Here is a 16,434-nt window from a genome sequence, read left to right as displayed (position 1 = left end):
ATCCACCCTGTGAGAAAAAAATGATGTCAGAAAAGAATAAATATCCTACAGTTTAGAATAGAGCAGGATCTCTATACACTATACATTCCTTAGCTCATAGCACAATATTCTTTTCATGGGGAACATAAGTTATGAAAGTGGGTTCTGATTTATTCTATTATACTGTGGCCATAAGAATGTTCTGGGGCAAGGCTTCAGTGAGTGTAAATGGTTCTTTTCTTCTATCTTTGTTCAAGTTTCATTTGTGCTTGAGGGAGTTGTGGAGGTTAGGGAATACAAAAAAGCAAAGGCAGGATGAAAAGTGCCCCACTCCATCAGTTTACCTAAAAGTACATTTCATTCTCTTCCTGATAGCTAGAGTACTAAGGGCTGTTCAAAGAGTCTCCATTTGACCCCTTGTATCCTAGACCTCTTCTGATCCCCCATATACAAAATTTAATAATCCTAAGTACTGTTTTCTCAGAGTTCTGCCTTCTGCATGATAGAAATATCTAATTCCTATTACTGAATTTCTCTTTGCAAGACATTAATATTTTAGTGATTTTTTAATTCTGTATTTTAACTTCAGTGATTACCCTCTGTCCTGAGAGACTATTGAGGAATATTTAATGGCAAACAGTGTATATGAAGGATTATGCTTATCATTTTATATCATCTGCTAAAAATGCCATGACAGTGCTAAAAATGTAGAAAGCTGTAAGTGAATATCTTTGCCACTGTCATAGAAGAAACAAGATAATCTACAAAATTATAACTTTTATTGAGCCAATTGAAGGTCTCAAGGCAACAATGTAAAATGAATTCCAAAGAATGACAAGCCCCAGAAAGGAAAGAGGTACACACAAACACACAAACTGTTTTACCCTGGCAGGGCATAAGAAGAAAAGATGTTCTACAAATATATATGTGAGAAGGAAGCTAAAATTTTAACAAGTTCCTGAAATCAAAATGTGAACTAGTGCGATAGTGTAAAATACCTCAGAACCCCACTCCTTCCCAAGGTCTTTTCCATGGGTCTCTGCCAGGTACTCATGAGAAAGACTAGGGGGCAGGAGACTTAAGAACACAGGTATGAAACACCACCCAATTCCTAGACCCTTCTTCCTATGAAACAAAAGCCTTAACCCCCTGGCAGAAAGACAGAAAATACTCTTTTACTCATGGTCCTGGGAAAGATGCATTGCTTCTGGGGAAGGGTAGAAAAAAAAAACTGTCTGTCACTAGGATAAAGGTAGAAACCCTTTCTGTAGCCCAGACAGATTCATTGCTTTGGAGAGAGGGGTAGAACAAAGGCCATTTGTCCATAAGAGAAAAGATTTTTAAAAATCATCCTCTCCCTTGTCACAAGCAAAAGTAAACTGCCATTGTGGGAGGTGCAGGAAACTTGTCATAAACAAACCATTAGCCTGAACCAAATGACAAGGAATACCAATCTACCATGTGGATAAGGAACAAGAAACCCTCTCACTACAGTTCCTTCCCTAAAATACACTACCGTTCAAGGAAGACTAAAATCGAAAGCTTCTTCCACCCAAGATCCTCTTCAGATACAAGAAAGAATTTTGTTGCCACAGGGGTAGGAAAAAAGGAATGCTCAGAAATTTCCACTCCATATTCTCAGGCATACATAGCCAAAGACTGAACCTGGATGAAGAGAACTGAGAATTTCCCCATTTCCTGCTCCCAAGATGAGCCCTACACCAAGTAACAACCAACAAATACTTTGCTCTGGAAGAGAGGCAAGGGCATGGACAGAGATCCATGTAATAAAAGGTGTGCAGGGTCTGTTGAAAGCTGAGGGTGAAACAGGCAAGCATGGGCAAAATCCCTTAATGACCAAGACCCCATATGAAGAAAAAAGTAACAGCAGCTTACCACTGGAGGAATTTTAAGTCTATGGAACACTGAAGATGACTAAAATTAACAAATAAGATGTAAACCCCGCTAAACTAGTAAACAGATTGACTTAGACTACTACCTACTAACAGCCTGACAGAAGAAAGATGTGATCATTTCTAGGTATAAGTATCACTTATGTCACTCTCTATACAATGTCTAGGATTCAAACAAAAATTATAAGACATATACAAGTAAGTATATTAGTCCATTCTCACATTGCTATAAAGAAATACCTGAGACTGGGTAATTTATAAATAAAAAGGTTTAATTGACTCATGGTTCTGCAGGCTTTAAAGGAAGCATGATGGCATCTGCTTCTGTGGAGGCCTCAGGGAGCTTTTACTCATGGCAGAAGGCAAAGCAGGAGCAGGAATCTTACAAGGCAGGAGCAAGACCAAGGTGGCAGGAGTGGGGGGGAGATGCCACACACTTTTCAACAACCATATCTCCCTAGAACTCACTCACTATCAGGTCATAGTACCAAGGGGAAAATCCACCCCTATGATCCAATCACCTCCCACTAAGCCCCACTTACAGCATTGAGGATTACAGCTTGACATGAGATTTGGGCAGGGACACAAATCCAAACCATATCAGAAAGCAAAAGTGACTCAAGGTCAAAAAATAAAACAATAAACAGAAACAGACCCTGAGATAATCCCAATATTAGAACAATGAAATAAGATGTTTTAAATAACTGTAATTATTTAAAAATAAACAGTAAATTAAAGTATTCAGTGCAAAAAGCAGAAAACACCCGTGAATAGATGGAAATTTTGAGCAGAGAGATGGAAACTCTAAAAAAGAATTAAATGGAATATGCTGGGCACAGTGGCTCACGCCTGTAATCCCAGCACTTTGGGAGGCTGAGGCGGGTGGATCACCTGAGGTTGGAAGTTCAAGACCAGCCTGGCCAACATGGTGAAACCCTGTCTCTACTAAAAATACAAAAATAGCCGGGCATGGTGGCAGGCACCTGTAATCCCAGCTACCATGGAGGCTGAGGCATGAGAATCATTTGAACCCGGGAGGCAGAGGCTGCAGTGAGCAGAGATGGTGCCACTGCACTTCAGTCTGGGTAACAGAGCAAGACTCTGTCTCAAAAAAAAAAAAAAAAAGAATTAAACGGAATTTCAAAAGTTAAAAAATTAGCAATAAAGAATTTGTTTAAAGCATTCATTAGAAAACTGAACAGAACTAAGGACAAATTAATAAACTTAAATATAGGCTAATAGGAATGATCTAAACAGAAATACAAACGGATAAAAAGAATATAGAAACAGAACATCCAAGAGGTGTGGGAAAATAGTGGAGAGCTAACGCAAATATATTTGGAGTCCCAGAGAGAAACTAGATCAGAAGAAGTGTGTGAGAATATTGATTGAGAATTTTCCAAAATTAACGAAAGATAATAAATTATAGATCCAAGAATCACAGAAAAACAAAAGTACAGGATAAATTTTAAAATAAAATGTATAGAGTTGGACCTTTGTATCTGTGAACTCTGCATGTATAAATTTAACCAATCACAGATCAAAAATATTCAAACAATCCAATAAAAATAACAATAAAAATCAATACAGTATAACAACTAGCATTTACATCGTGATTTAAAGTATATGGGAAGATGTGTGTAGGTTATATGCAAATACTATGCCATTTTATATAAGAGACTTGAGTATCCACAGATTTTGGTATTCATAGGGGATCCTGGAACCAATCCCCTCATGGATACCAAGAGACGACTATATAAAAATACCACTAGACATAACATAATCAAATTAATGAAAACAAAAAATAAGGAGAAAATCTTGAAGCCAACTACAATAAAAGGAAAAAGGAAACATTACATAAAGAACAAGTGAAAATTAAAGTAGATTTTATGTCATGAATTATGCAAATGGAAGACAATGGTCCAACTTCTTTAAAGTATTGAAAAAAAATAAGCTATCAACTTAGACTTCTATACTCAGTAAAATTACCTTTCGTAAATGAAGGTGACAGACTTTTCAGAAGGTGACAAACAAGAAGGAAAAAATGTCCAATGCCAACAGACCTGGTTTACAATAAATATAAGAGGAAGTTCTAGAGGAGAAAGGAATATGATAACATATAGAAATTTTAATCTACCTAATAAATACTGATTGCTGGAAATGGTAAAAATGAGAGTAATATAAAAACATGCCCCCTTTTCCTATTTTTAAAGGAAATCAAGAAGGGTAACAATGTATTGTGAGATTTCTATGTTAGAAATAACATATACTATGTGTAGAAGCAAAGTGTATGACAGCAGTACCACAGAGGAAGAAAAGGAAGAAAATAGAAGTGTATTCTTATAAGGGTCGTATACATGAAATATATAATATGATTTGAAGGTATAATGTGATAAATTCAATTTGTGCACTGTAAACTCTAAAGCAACTAAATAAAGCATAACTAATAAATCAATAGTGTAGGTATAATAGAAACAAAAATATTCAATTAATACAAACATAGGCACAGAAAAAGGGAATAAAGAACTAAGAAATTATGGAAGTAGTGAAAACACAACTAGCAAGAGTAAAGATTATAATAAAACCATATAGACAATTATGTAAAATCAAAGCACCTCCAACATTCCATTTACAAGACAGAAGTTTTTAGGTTGATTTTGAAAAGTAAAATTCAACTCTATGCAATCTATCAGGATCCTACCTCAAATATAAAGTCATAGCAACATTAAAAATAAAAGGATAGAAAGAGATGGACTAGGCAAACACAAATCCAGAGAAAGCTGGATTCATTGGACGAAGTAGACAAAGAAGATTTAACAATAAGGTATATTACTAGTGGTAAATAAGAATATTACATAAAGGGATTAGTCATTCAAGACATCATTACAATTCCCAATGTATATGCAGTTGACACCAGAGCATCAAATACTTAAAGCGAAAACTGAAAGAAATGACACAAGAGATAAACACACCATAATCTTAGTTGGCATTTTCAACACTTTTATCTCTCATTAATTGATAGAACGAATAGACAAAAAAAAAATCACTGAGCGTATAGAGGACTTGAATAACACAATCACACAAATTAATATACAACACTTTACCTAATAACAACAGAATACACATTCTTTTCAAGAGTACATGGGGCATTCACTAAGTTAGACAATATTTTGGGCCACAAAATAAATCCCAGCAAATTTAAAATTATTTAAAGCACCAAAAAATGTTTTGTTTCTAATATGGAATTAAACTAAAGATCAATAAGAGAAAAGTAATTAGAAAAATCCCCAAATATTTGGAAATTAAACAACTCATTTATCAAATAAGACTTTTCAAGAATAAATTAGTAATTTTTAATTCAAAGAATTTAAAACAGCAAATCAAAATTTGTTGTTCATGCCTAAAGCCATTTAAGTTTCCATTTTAAGAAACTAGAAAAGGAAGGGCAAATTAAGCCTAAAGCAAGCAGAAGGAAGAAAATGATGATAAGAGTGGAAATTAATGTAAGAGAAAACAGAAAAACAATAGAGAAATCAGTGAGGGGATATCCTTATCACTGTAAACATAAAAATGAATCTGGCTTATTCTACTGTCCAACAGCAAGTGAGATAAAGTGCCTGATCAATGAAAAATTAGAAAAAGAATATAATCTAAAAAACTTTTCATTCAGGAAAAATTGTCTTTCTTTTGTTATGCAGTTCTATCAAAATTCTATTTCTATCGATTATTTTTCTTTAATTTTTTCTTGTTTAAGTTACCATGTTAATTTTTGTTTATTATTTTCTCTCCAATATTAAAATAATTGTCTCCATCATTAGACTATCATATTCATTTAATTTATAAGATACTATATAAGGAAATAATTTTATTTTTGTAGTTTTATGTAGAATATTTATTTTATAACATGTACAGTAGTTCTGCTTATGTATTATTTTAACTGTTTTCTTTAATGTCTCTAACATCTCCATAGGTTTAAGAAGATGATGTGCCTTCTAAGTTTAAATAATATATATACTTAAATAATTTACCAGAGAGTATTCTAGGATACCATGAAATTTTTTCTAGAATCTAAATTTGCATTTAGGAGAGGTGTTTAATTCAGGTAAGAAAGAGAAAAAAAAAAAAGCAGATTACATTCTGTAAAAAGGGTTATCTTTGTTCATACTTACTTGAAACCCACAAGTATTAAATGAGCTTTATTTACATTACATTGGCTTCTTTCAGGGGATCAGTGAGGGCTCAAAGAAAAAGAGTATTTTTTTCTATTGTGCATGATGGATTCCTGAGTATAAAAATCCCAGCTATGCTATTATTGTCAGAAATAAATCTTGAGGCTTCTGGTGTTTCCACTGGGGCCACAGGGCCATCCTTCTAGGATAAAGGTTATTAAAAAGTACCATCATGAATCAAATCAGTGTATGAGCAGTATGTGCAAAACATACAGTCACTTTTAAACCTTCTGTTTAGAAAGATATGGGAGTGCAGAAGAGCAATATATCTGAACTTTCCAGAAAGTTAATAATGAAAAAGTCCCAAGGTCCTTCATGAATATTAAGATGACCTTTTCTTTTGATCATAAATGTATTCTGGAAAAGCTAGTAGAAGGTTATCATTATTGTTGTTAGGGTTTGAGGAGTAAATAAAATCCTATTTCAAGTATATTTGAGGAATCTGATAAATCTAGGAAAAATTCAAAATATGATAAAAAGATAATTTCTTTATTATCTTTTCTGTGATTCCAGGCCAAACAGGTTTACGCCATTATCCAAATACATGTCACTTACGTTTCTCCATGTCTGTACTCATGCTGTTCCCCTTCATGACCTAACTGGAAACATTCTCCATCCCTTCCTGCTCATGTATATATCACCCATATTCTTTGACTCTACTACACCATTAAATAATTGCTGACCACTTTTTTACAGTGATTTTTGCCCTTCTCTGATATCTTGTAACACTAGTTTAGAATATTCATTTACCCTAAACCACATGTCTCTTATAATGTACATCCAAAAGTAAGTATTTATCTTTTTAATTAGATTATTGACTTTATTTTAGGAATTAAACATTATGTTGGGTTTTCCAAGGCAGTATTTTTCAAACTGTGAGTTGTACCCCATTAGCGTATTACAAAATCATCTTAGTGGCTCATGGCCAGCAAATTTTATCATAACGTGGTTATCACCATTGTGATTATAATACAGAATTTGAGAAGACAGTAAAAATTCACCCCAAATCCTGCACTCAGAAATTTTCATAATTAACATTAAATAAACACCAGAAAGTCATCAAAACCTCAGTGTGTATGGGTAGATAGATAGTTAAATAAGTAAGTAGGTGAACAGAAATTACTCTTAAAAAGAAGATTATTCCACAAATTACTGTTTTTCATAAAATTGTTTCATATAATTTTACTTAAAGTACCACTTGGTTTATAAATTGTGCTTAAACAATAGGGAACCTTGTCTCTTGTGATCGTGTTGGACCCCATCTGACTTAATATCACAATCAAAACCCTGAAAAAATATTGTGTTGGTTTATTTTCCTGTGGGGAGTTGAATACTTAAAAAGGGTTTATAATGAAAAAATTCAAACATACACAAAAGTGTATAGAATAGCATAATAAATCCCTATACTCCCTTCACCTAGATTAAATGGTTGCCAAGATTTTGCCATATTTGTTTATCTAATTGTTTGTTTGTTTTTGCCTTCACTAAAGTAGTTTAAAACAAATCCCAGATATAGTATCATTTTTAACTCTACATATTTCAGTATGCATTTTTATGTGTGAGTGTGTGTGTGTGTATATGCGTGTGTGTGTCACAGGGTCTTGCTCTGTCATCCAGGCTAGAGTGCAGTAACCTGGAACTCCTGGGCTCAATCAATCCTCCCGCCTCAGTAACTGGGCATGTGCCACCACAACTGGCTCATTATTATTATTATTATTATTATTATTATTATACTTTAAGTTCTGGGGTACATGTGCAGAACATGCAGGTTTGTTACATAGGTATACACGTGCCATGGTGGTTTGCTGCACCCATCAACCCGTGATCTACATTACGTATTTCTCCTAATGCTATCCCTCCCCTAGCCCCCTACCCCCCGACAGGCCCTGGTGTGTGACATTCCCCTCCCTGTGTCCATGCATTCTCATTGTTCAACTCCCACTTATGAGTGAGAACATGTGGTGTTTGGTTTTCTGTTCTTGTGTTAGTTTGCTGAGAATGATGGTTTCTAGCTTCATCCATGTCCCTGCAAAGGACATAAACTCATCCTTTTTTATGGCTGCATAGTATTCCATGGTGTATATGTGCCACATTTTCTTTATCCAGTTTATCATTGATGGACATTTGGGTTGGTTCCAAGTCTTTGCTATTGTGAACAGTGCCGCAATAAACATACGTTTGCATGTGTCTTCATAGTAGAGTGATTTATAATCCTTAGGGTATATACCCAGTAATGGGATTGCTGTGTCAAATGGTATTTCTAGTTCTAGATTCTTGAGGAATCGCCACACTGTCTTCCACAATGGTTGAACTAATTTACACTCCCACCAACAGTGTAAAAGTGTTCCTATTTCTCCACATCCTCTCCAGCATCTGTTGTTTCCTGACTTTTTAATGATCACCATTCTAACTATCGTGAGATGGTGTCTCATTGTGGTTTTGATTTACTAATTTTTAAAAAAACTTTTGTAGAAATGGGATCTTGTTATGTTGCCCAGGCTAATTTCAAACTCCTGCCCTCAATTGATCTTCCTGCCCCTGCCTCCCAGAATGCTGGAATTACAGGCCTGTGCCACTGCACCCAGTCTCAGCATGCATTTCTAAAAATTATGGATGTATTCTTCATCACAATTAGCATGATTACCAAAATTAGCAATAATTCTTTGGTGTCAACTAGTACACAGTCATATCCAAATGTCTTTAATGGTCCCAAATTGTCCTTTTATATCAGCGTATTTGAAGCAGGATGGAAGCAATGTTCACACGTTGCCATGGGTTATTTTCCTTAGATTTCTTTTAATGTACATTAGTCATTCCTTCCATTCTCCTTCTGTGCTTCTACTTTTTTTTTCCTGCCATTTTCTGGTTGCAGAAGTCAGGCCCATTTTCCTGTAGAATGGTCTACATTATAAGTTCAGCAGATTGCCCCTTGCTGTGTCACTTAACTTGTTCTTTTATATCACTTGTATGTTTGGTAAGTGGGACTTAGTACTAGAGGCTTGATTAGATTCAGCTCCAATATTGTTGGTAAAAAATCTTTTATAGGAGAGGCTATGTGCTTGATATTGCATAGCACCTCAGAAGGTTTACAGAGTAAGTTGTCTTTACTATCCATGATGCTACAATTAATCAGTAAATTTAGTTGCCAATAACCTGCTCCTGCCATTGTCAATCTTCTACCCAAACTTCATCTAAAGGTTTCATCTACTGATAATAATGGAAGAATCAATTATTAGGGATTGAAAAGTGGTTATTTTCTAATTGGTTACTGTAAAAAAAAAAATGGTTCATAGAGGAAAGGCAAGGTAAATGCTTATTTATTTATTTGCCAATTTGGATAACGACTTTATACCCTTGTTTCTTTCATTTTCATCGAATCACCCTATTTTTTCTCTTATTTACTTTTAAATACTATTAGACACATGATAATATATTCAGTATGTGTTATCATTTGTATTCATTATTCAATTTAATGTTCAAATTGTCCCATTTTGGCCAATGAAAATCACTTTTGTTGGCTCTGGTCTCTTCTTGTCTCTACCTTTTAGTCTTTGAAAGCTTTTTCCTTTCTGGCACAACAAGATGTTTATGTTTTCTGACCCAAATCTGGTAATAGACTCCAGGGAACCCTGATTTCTTTCGGTGATGAATGATATTTTGAGACCATAATCTGGGGGCTTAGTTGTGCTCACTATAGTGTGAACTATTATTGTTTCTAGGTCTTTTCAGTAGATGGAGCTAAGACCTATGTATATTAAAAGAAAAAGTAATAATTATTCTTAATAATTTCAATTCAAAGTTAACATTATCTTTTTATTTAAAATATTTGATTTTATACTTCAATCTTTTTCTCTTGTAATATTCCCAACACTATTCCCATAATTACTTATTTGCATTATTTATAATATTAAAAATAGATTCAAAATAATACAGATACCATTACTAACAATTTGGTTAATGAATTAAATTTAAGATTTCTTTGCAGCTCTATTTTTCTTATGAATATATTCCACTAAAGATGTACAGTAAAGTGCAAGGTTCTAAAGTTACTTAAAATACCTGTTTTCCTTTTGGTTATGTCACCAAGTTGATATGTAATTAGGTTAATTTATTTTAAATTATTTAAAATATTTAGATATTGCTTCTTTCCTTTTACATTTAATTTTATGTTTGAACATGTAAAACAATTATAGGAGTCCAAAGTCAAAATTATGTAATAAGGCATATTCAGAAAAGTGTCTTTCTTTACTCATCCATCTACCATATGTTTTCTTCTCACTAAAGATAAGCATTTTTATTAGTTTTGGTTTACCCTTACAATTTTTTTTGGTGGCAGGGGTAAAAATATACACATGATGTATATATATATTTCCTTTTTCCTCATTTCTTACACACAATGTAGCATATTACATATACTGATCATAACTAATGAAAAGATCCAGAAAATCACTCCAGATCAGTGTAAAATGATTGTCTGCCTTCATTTTATGGCTGTATAAGTACTCCAGTTAGTAAATCAGCTCCCTAATGATAGAAACATGTATTATGTCTGCAGTTTTGCTATCACAAATAGTGTTGTAAATAATAACTATGCATAAATGATTTCAGGTGTATGATAGTGTATATTTGGGACAGAAGTGATACTGCTGAGACATAAGCTGTACACAAACATAATCTTTTTAGATCTTGTCAAATTCACCTCCGTAGGAGCTGTATCATTTTGCATCCCTACCAGTGATGTATGATTATGAACGTTTCCCTATGGCTTTACAAATGGAGTATTTTGTTAGAGTTTTAGAGTTTTGTCAACTAGCATGTAAGAAGTAGCATCTCTGTGTAGTTTTAATTAACAATTCTTATATGATAAGCAATACAGAGCATATATTCAAATGTTTAAAATTTATTTCTTATTTCCTTTGTGAGTTTAAGATCATATCTTTGTCCATTTATCTTTCATATTGCTGGTCTTTTATGCTTTCTTTTTGGGATCTCTTTGTATATTAGAGACATTAGTCTTATTTCTGTGATATAAATTGCAAATACATTTTCCCAAGTGTGTCTTTTGATTTTGCTTAAAGTGTTTTTTGCCATGCAAAAAATTATAATGTAATAAAATTTATTAGTCTTTTATTTTATTGCTTCTAAATTTTGGATTATAATTAAGGAAGTTTTTTTCACCCCCAGGTTGTAAGGAAATCTATTTGTATTTGTATTTATGAAATTACTTACATAATTTGATATTTTATATTTAAATCTCTGATTTCTTTGAAATTTATTATTTTGCAAAAAGATCAAGACCTTTTAAGGGGGAAAATCAGATTTCCTTCTTGACACGAAGGCCTTAAGCCAAATGAGAATAGAGTAACATATTTAAAATACTCAGTGAAAGAAGATATGAGCCAAGGATTTTATATCTAGCCAAGCTGACTTTCAAGTATAAAGGCTACAGACATATTTTGAGCATGCGAGAATTCAGGGGATATTTTTCCCATGAACACTTTTTCAGAAACCTACTGGAGCATGAATTTCAAAAATCCAAAATGACTGAAGAGACATTTGCATACAGACTAGTTTTAAGCATCAAATATATAATTTCCAGTACAGTTGAGTCTAAATAATAGATGTAGAAGAAAACATTATAGTGCAAAATGTTTATATGTTAGGAAAATGGACAAGAGGGAGAGTATATCGGAAGTAGAATAAGTTTGCTGATTGCTTTGTACATACTATATTATTTTCCTATTGCTGCTGTAATAACTTCCACAAATTAAAACAACACAAATTAATTTTCTTATAGTTATGGAAGTCAGAAGTCCAAAATGGTTCTTCAGGGTTATATTCCTTCTGGAGGCCATAGGAGAGAATCTATTTCCTTGCCTTTTCCAGCTTCTGAAGTGTGCCTACCTTTCTTGGCTTGTGGCTTTCTGGGTGCATCACTCCAACCTCTGTTTCCATCATCATATTGCATTTGCTCTGACTCTCTTTCCTCCCACTTATAAGGACCCTTGTCATTACATTGAGTTCACCTGTATAATCCAGAATAATCATCTCATCTCATGGCACTTAACTTTAATAACATATACACAGTTCTTTTTGCCATGTAAGGTAATAATTTGGGGAATTAGGACATGAATATCTTTGGGGAAGGTATTATTCTGCCAACCACAGGTAGTAATAGGGATTAAAAACATAATACTTCATATAAGACCATGGTTAAGAGGAAAGTAAGGGAAAAGAAAATACAACTAACATGTTTCTATAGTGTTCATAGCAAGGAACCAGTAGAGAGCATCCAAAAAGGGAGAAATGTGTATAGATCTTTGAACAACATGGGTTTGAACTGTGCAGGTCCACTTATATCTGGGTGTTTTTCAACCCAAACTTAGATACAAAATACAGTATTCCCTGGATGTGAGCTCCACATATACAGAGGGATGACTTTTTATATATGTGGGTTTCATAGGGCCAACTGCTGGACTTGAGTATGTGGGGATTTTGGTATACACAAAGAGGGTGTGTCCCGGAACAAATACCCTGTGTATACCAAGGGATGACTATATATATGTATGTGTGTATATAAAATGATATTAGTATTAAAGTAACCATAAGTACAAAATTACCACCTTTTCTAAATATCAAACGATATAACAAAAAGTGAGCAAATTAAAACATACTTCCAATTAAAATACTGTATATATGAGGAGTCTTCAAAACATTAATAGAAAATGTGTATTATGAAAAAACTACTCATGGATATCACAATTTTTTGCATGCTAACTTGTTGCTACATGTCTGAGCAGGATCTGGTTTGAGGCACTAAAAGAATAAGACAACAGGGAGGCCGAGACGGGTGGATCACGAGGTCAGGAGATCGAGACCACATGGCTAACATGGTGAAACCCCGTCTCTACTAAAAATACAAAAAAATTAGCCGGGCATGGTGGTGGGCGCCCGTAGTCCCAGCTACTCGAGAGGCTGAGGCAGGAGAATGGCATGAACCTGGGAGGCGGAGCTTGCAGTGAGCTGAGATCACGCCACTGCACTCTGGCCTGGGCGGCAGAGCCAGACTCCATCTCAAAACAAACAAACAAACAAACAAACAAAACCAATAAGACAAACGGGCTGGGCACGGTGGCTCACACCTGTAATCCCAGCACTTTGGGAGGCCGAGGCCATGAGGTCGGGAGATTGAGACCCTCCTGGCTAACACGGTGAACCCTCATCTCTACTAAAAATACAAAAAATTAGCTGGGTGTGGTGATGGGCACCCGTAGCCCCAGCTACTGGGGAGGCTGAGGCAGGAGAATTGCTTGAACCCGAAAGCCGGAGGTTGCAGTGGGCCGAGACTGCACCACTGCGCTCCAGCCTAGGCGACGGAGTGAGATTTCATCTCAAAAAAAAAAAAAAAAAAGAATAAGAATAAGACACCCGTTTGAAAAGAGCATTTGCCAGTGCAACATGAATTGTGCTAAAATTGAATCAAGAACAAAAAAATTTATGGTGAAGTTTGGTTGGAAGAATGGTGAAAACATTGATGCTTTATGAAAAGTTTGGGGGGACAATGCCCCAAAGAAATCAGTAGTTTAGAAATGGGTAGCTCATTTAAAAAAGGGATGATATGATATTGAAGATGAAGTCTGAAGCAACAGTCCATCCACATCAATTTGTGAGAAAAAAATTTATCTTGTTTGTACCCTAATTGAAGAAGACCAACAATTAACAGCACAAACAATAGCCAGCATCATAGACATCTCAATTGGTTCAGCTTACACAATTCTGACTAAAAAGTTAAAGATGAGCAAACTTTCCACTGGACAGGCACCACAATTGTTGTGTTCAGATCAGCTATAGACAAGAGGAGAGCTTTCAATGGAAATTTTAAACAAGTGGAATCAAAATACTGAAGTATTTCTTCAAAGAATTGTAACAGGAGATGAAACATGGCTTTACTGGTATGATTCTGAAGACAAAGCACAATCAAAGCAATGGCTTCCAAGAAGTGGCAGTGGTCTAGTCAAAGCAAAAGTGCAAGAGCAAAGGTCATGGCAACAGTTTTTTTTTTTTTTTTGATGCACAAGGAAATTTGCTTATTGACTTTCTGGGGGGCCAAAGAATGATAACATCTGCTTATTGTGAGAGTGATTTGACAACGTTAGCCAAAGCTTTAGCAGAAAAATGCCCAAGAAAGCTTCAACAGAGAGTCCTTCTCTACAACAGTGTTCTCACTCATTTATCTCACCAAACAAGGGCAATCTTGTGAGAGTTTTCATGGAAAATCATTATGCATCCACCTTACAGTCTTGATTTGGCTCCTTCCAACTTCTTTTTGTTTCCTAATCTTAAAAAAAACTCTTTAAAAGGAACCAATTTTCTTCAATTAATAATGTAAAACAAGACTGCATTGATATGATTAAATTTCCAGGACCTTCAGTTCTTTAGGGATGGATTAAATGGCTGGTATGATTGCTTACAAAAGTGTCTTGAACATGATGGAGCTCACATTGAATAATAAAGTTTATATTTCTTAATTTCATCTTTGAATTCAATTTTCCATGAGCTTTTTGAAGTCTCCTTATATGTATACATGCATATGTACACATACATATAAAAATATTATATGTATGTGTTTGCATATATATAAAAAAAGTATTTGTGTAAATATGAGGAAAAATAGATGACAGATACACACTAATAGACCTTTATATAACTCTCAATCTAAGAATAAGTCAATAAAAATTTAGAAAGATCCAGGAAGCAATTAATAATACATATCTCATAGCAAACTCTTAACCTGTAGAATAGAGAATATACTTTCTTCAACTATACATGAATCATTAATAAAAATTGACTAGATCTTAAGGCCACAACAAAAGCTTCAATAAAATCCAAGAATAGAAATAATACAAACAAGTATTCCCTGATCACAGTGCAATAAAACTAGAAATTAATAACAACAATTTAAAAAAATGTTTTCTACCTGGAAATTACAAAAGATGACAACCCCACTAAACAACTTTTGAATCAAAGGAAGAATGCAGACCCAAAATTGCAGAATTCTTGAAAATAACAATGAAAACATATGATCAGTATATATGGTTGCAGCTAAAGCACTTACCAGAGGAAAATTTATAGCTTTAAATACTTATACAAATAAAACAAATATATATTTTTCTTGATAACTGCCTCAGCCAGAAATCCAATTGCCTCAACCACAACTGCAGTAGATACAGTGCTAGAGCTGGAACTTATCCTTATTTAAAATTTTAATATTTTGTTCATCATAACATTTTTGCATTAATTTTGATTTTTAAAATGATTGCATCAAAATAGTTTTTATCTTGATTAATGTGTTTTTTCATACTTTCTTAAATTTTGCACCCAAGGTGAGCGCCTCACCTACGTTTATCCTAGTCCCAGCCCTGAATTAGACCTTAGAAATTATCACTTTTCTTGAAAACACAGTCGGGCATGGACAGCACCCACCACTCTTAAGTTGAGTGAGTTCCCTTCAACTGCAGCTGAGAAGCTGGTGGAAATTCTGCATTTATCTGAGCTGGGGAGGGGAACGGCGAAGTTTGATGGGAATAGCCATCCCAACAAGCATCAAGAGTGCTTACAGACTCCAATGGGTCTTACCACAAGTCTAGCAGGTTTTCAAGCATAAATGTCCCTCAGTCTATTATAAGCCTTTGTCAATTTCCAGAGAACTGAAATGGTGGTTTTGTCAATTTTGTACAGCTCCACGGTTGTTATTTAGGGAGAAAATTTACCCATGTCCTCATGTGGCCATAACCAGAATTCTGGCCTCAGGCCAGCATTTTTTTTGATGTCAAAAACTAGAGGATTTTCAAGAAGTAAAAGGAAGTAATAAGCCAGTAAAAACTAGTCAGATCTGCAGGCTATTTTCAATATTTTTAAAAGGCCTAACTGAAATAACATATTCATTTCAATAAAGATGTCCAGAATAACTTAAAAAGTTACCTTACCTTGCTTCTGTTGGAATCACATTATTTCAGGGTAGAATGACAAACACTCAATGCTGTTCAGAAGCTGTGTTTGGTAGTTATAGATGTTTGTGATTAACTAAAAACAGAAAAGCAAATGATGTCTTAATGAATGCAGTGTGCTTTCTAGACACTGTCTTTCAAAACGTGAAGTCTGTTGGGGAAAGAAGTAATAAATAAGTGGTGTTTAGTGGCTGAAAGGCTGAATCAGTACTTTAAAGAAAATTTACAGCAGCGATGTCTCTTAAGCAGAGGGAATCTAGAGAGCTGGAAACAAGGTAAACACACACTTCAAAGGCTTCCTGAGGA

General features: G+C 34.4%; 1 long non-coding RNA gene across 1 annotated transcript in view; it reads right to left on the bottom strand.

Moving 5' to 3' along the window:
• LOC134736055 (uncharacterized) overlaps positions 1 to 16,205 on the bottom strand; it is a 141,718-nt gene extending 125,513 nt beyond the window's left edge. Inside the window, exon 1 of the long non-coding RNA XR_010119759.1 lies at positions 16,108 to 16,205. This is a non-coding gene — a long non-coding RNA (uncharacterized lncRNA). The remainder of the gene's footprint in view (positions 1 to 16,107) is intronic.
• Between the last annotated feature and the right edge of the window lie 229 nt (positions 16,206 to 16,434).

This window comes from Symphalangus syndactylus, chromosome X (genome assembly GCF_028878055.3).
Source record: "Symphalangus syndactylus isolate Jambi chromosome X, NHGRI_mSymSyn1-v2.1_pri, whole genome shotgun sequence".
Taxonomy (NCBI): Eukaryota; Metazoa; Chordata; class Mammalia; order Primates; family Hylobatidae; genus Symphalangus; species Symphalangus syndactylus.
Note: the sequence above shows the minus strand (reverse complement) of the source record. Positions and strands in the feature narration are given on the sequence as shown.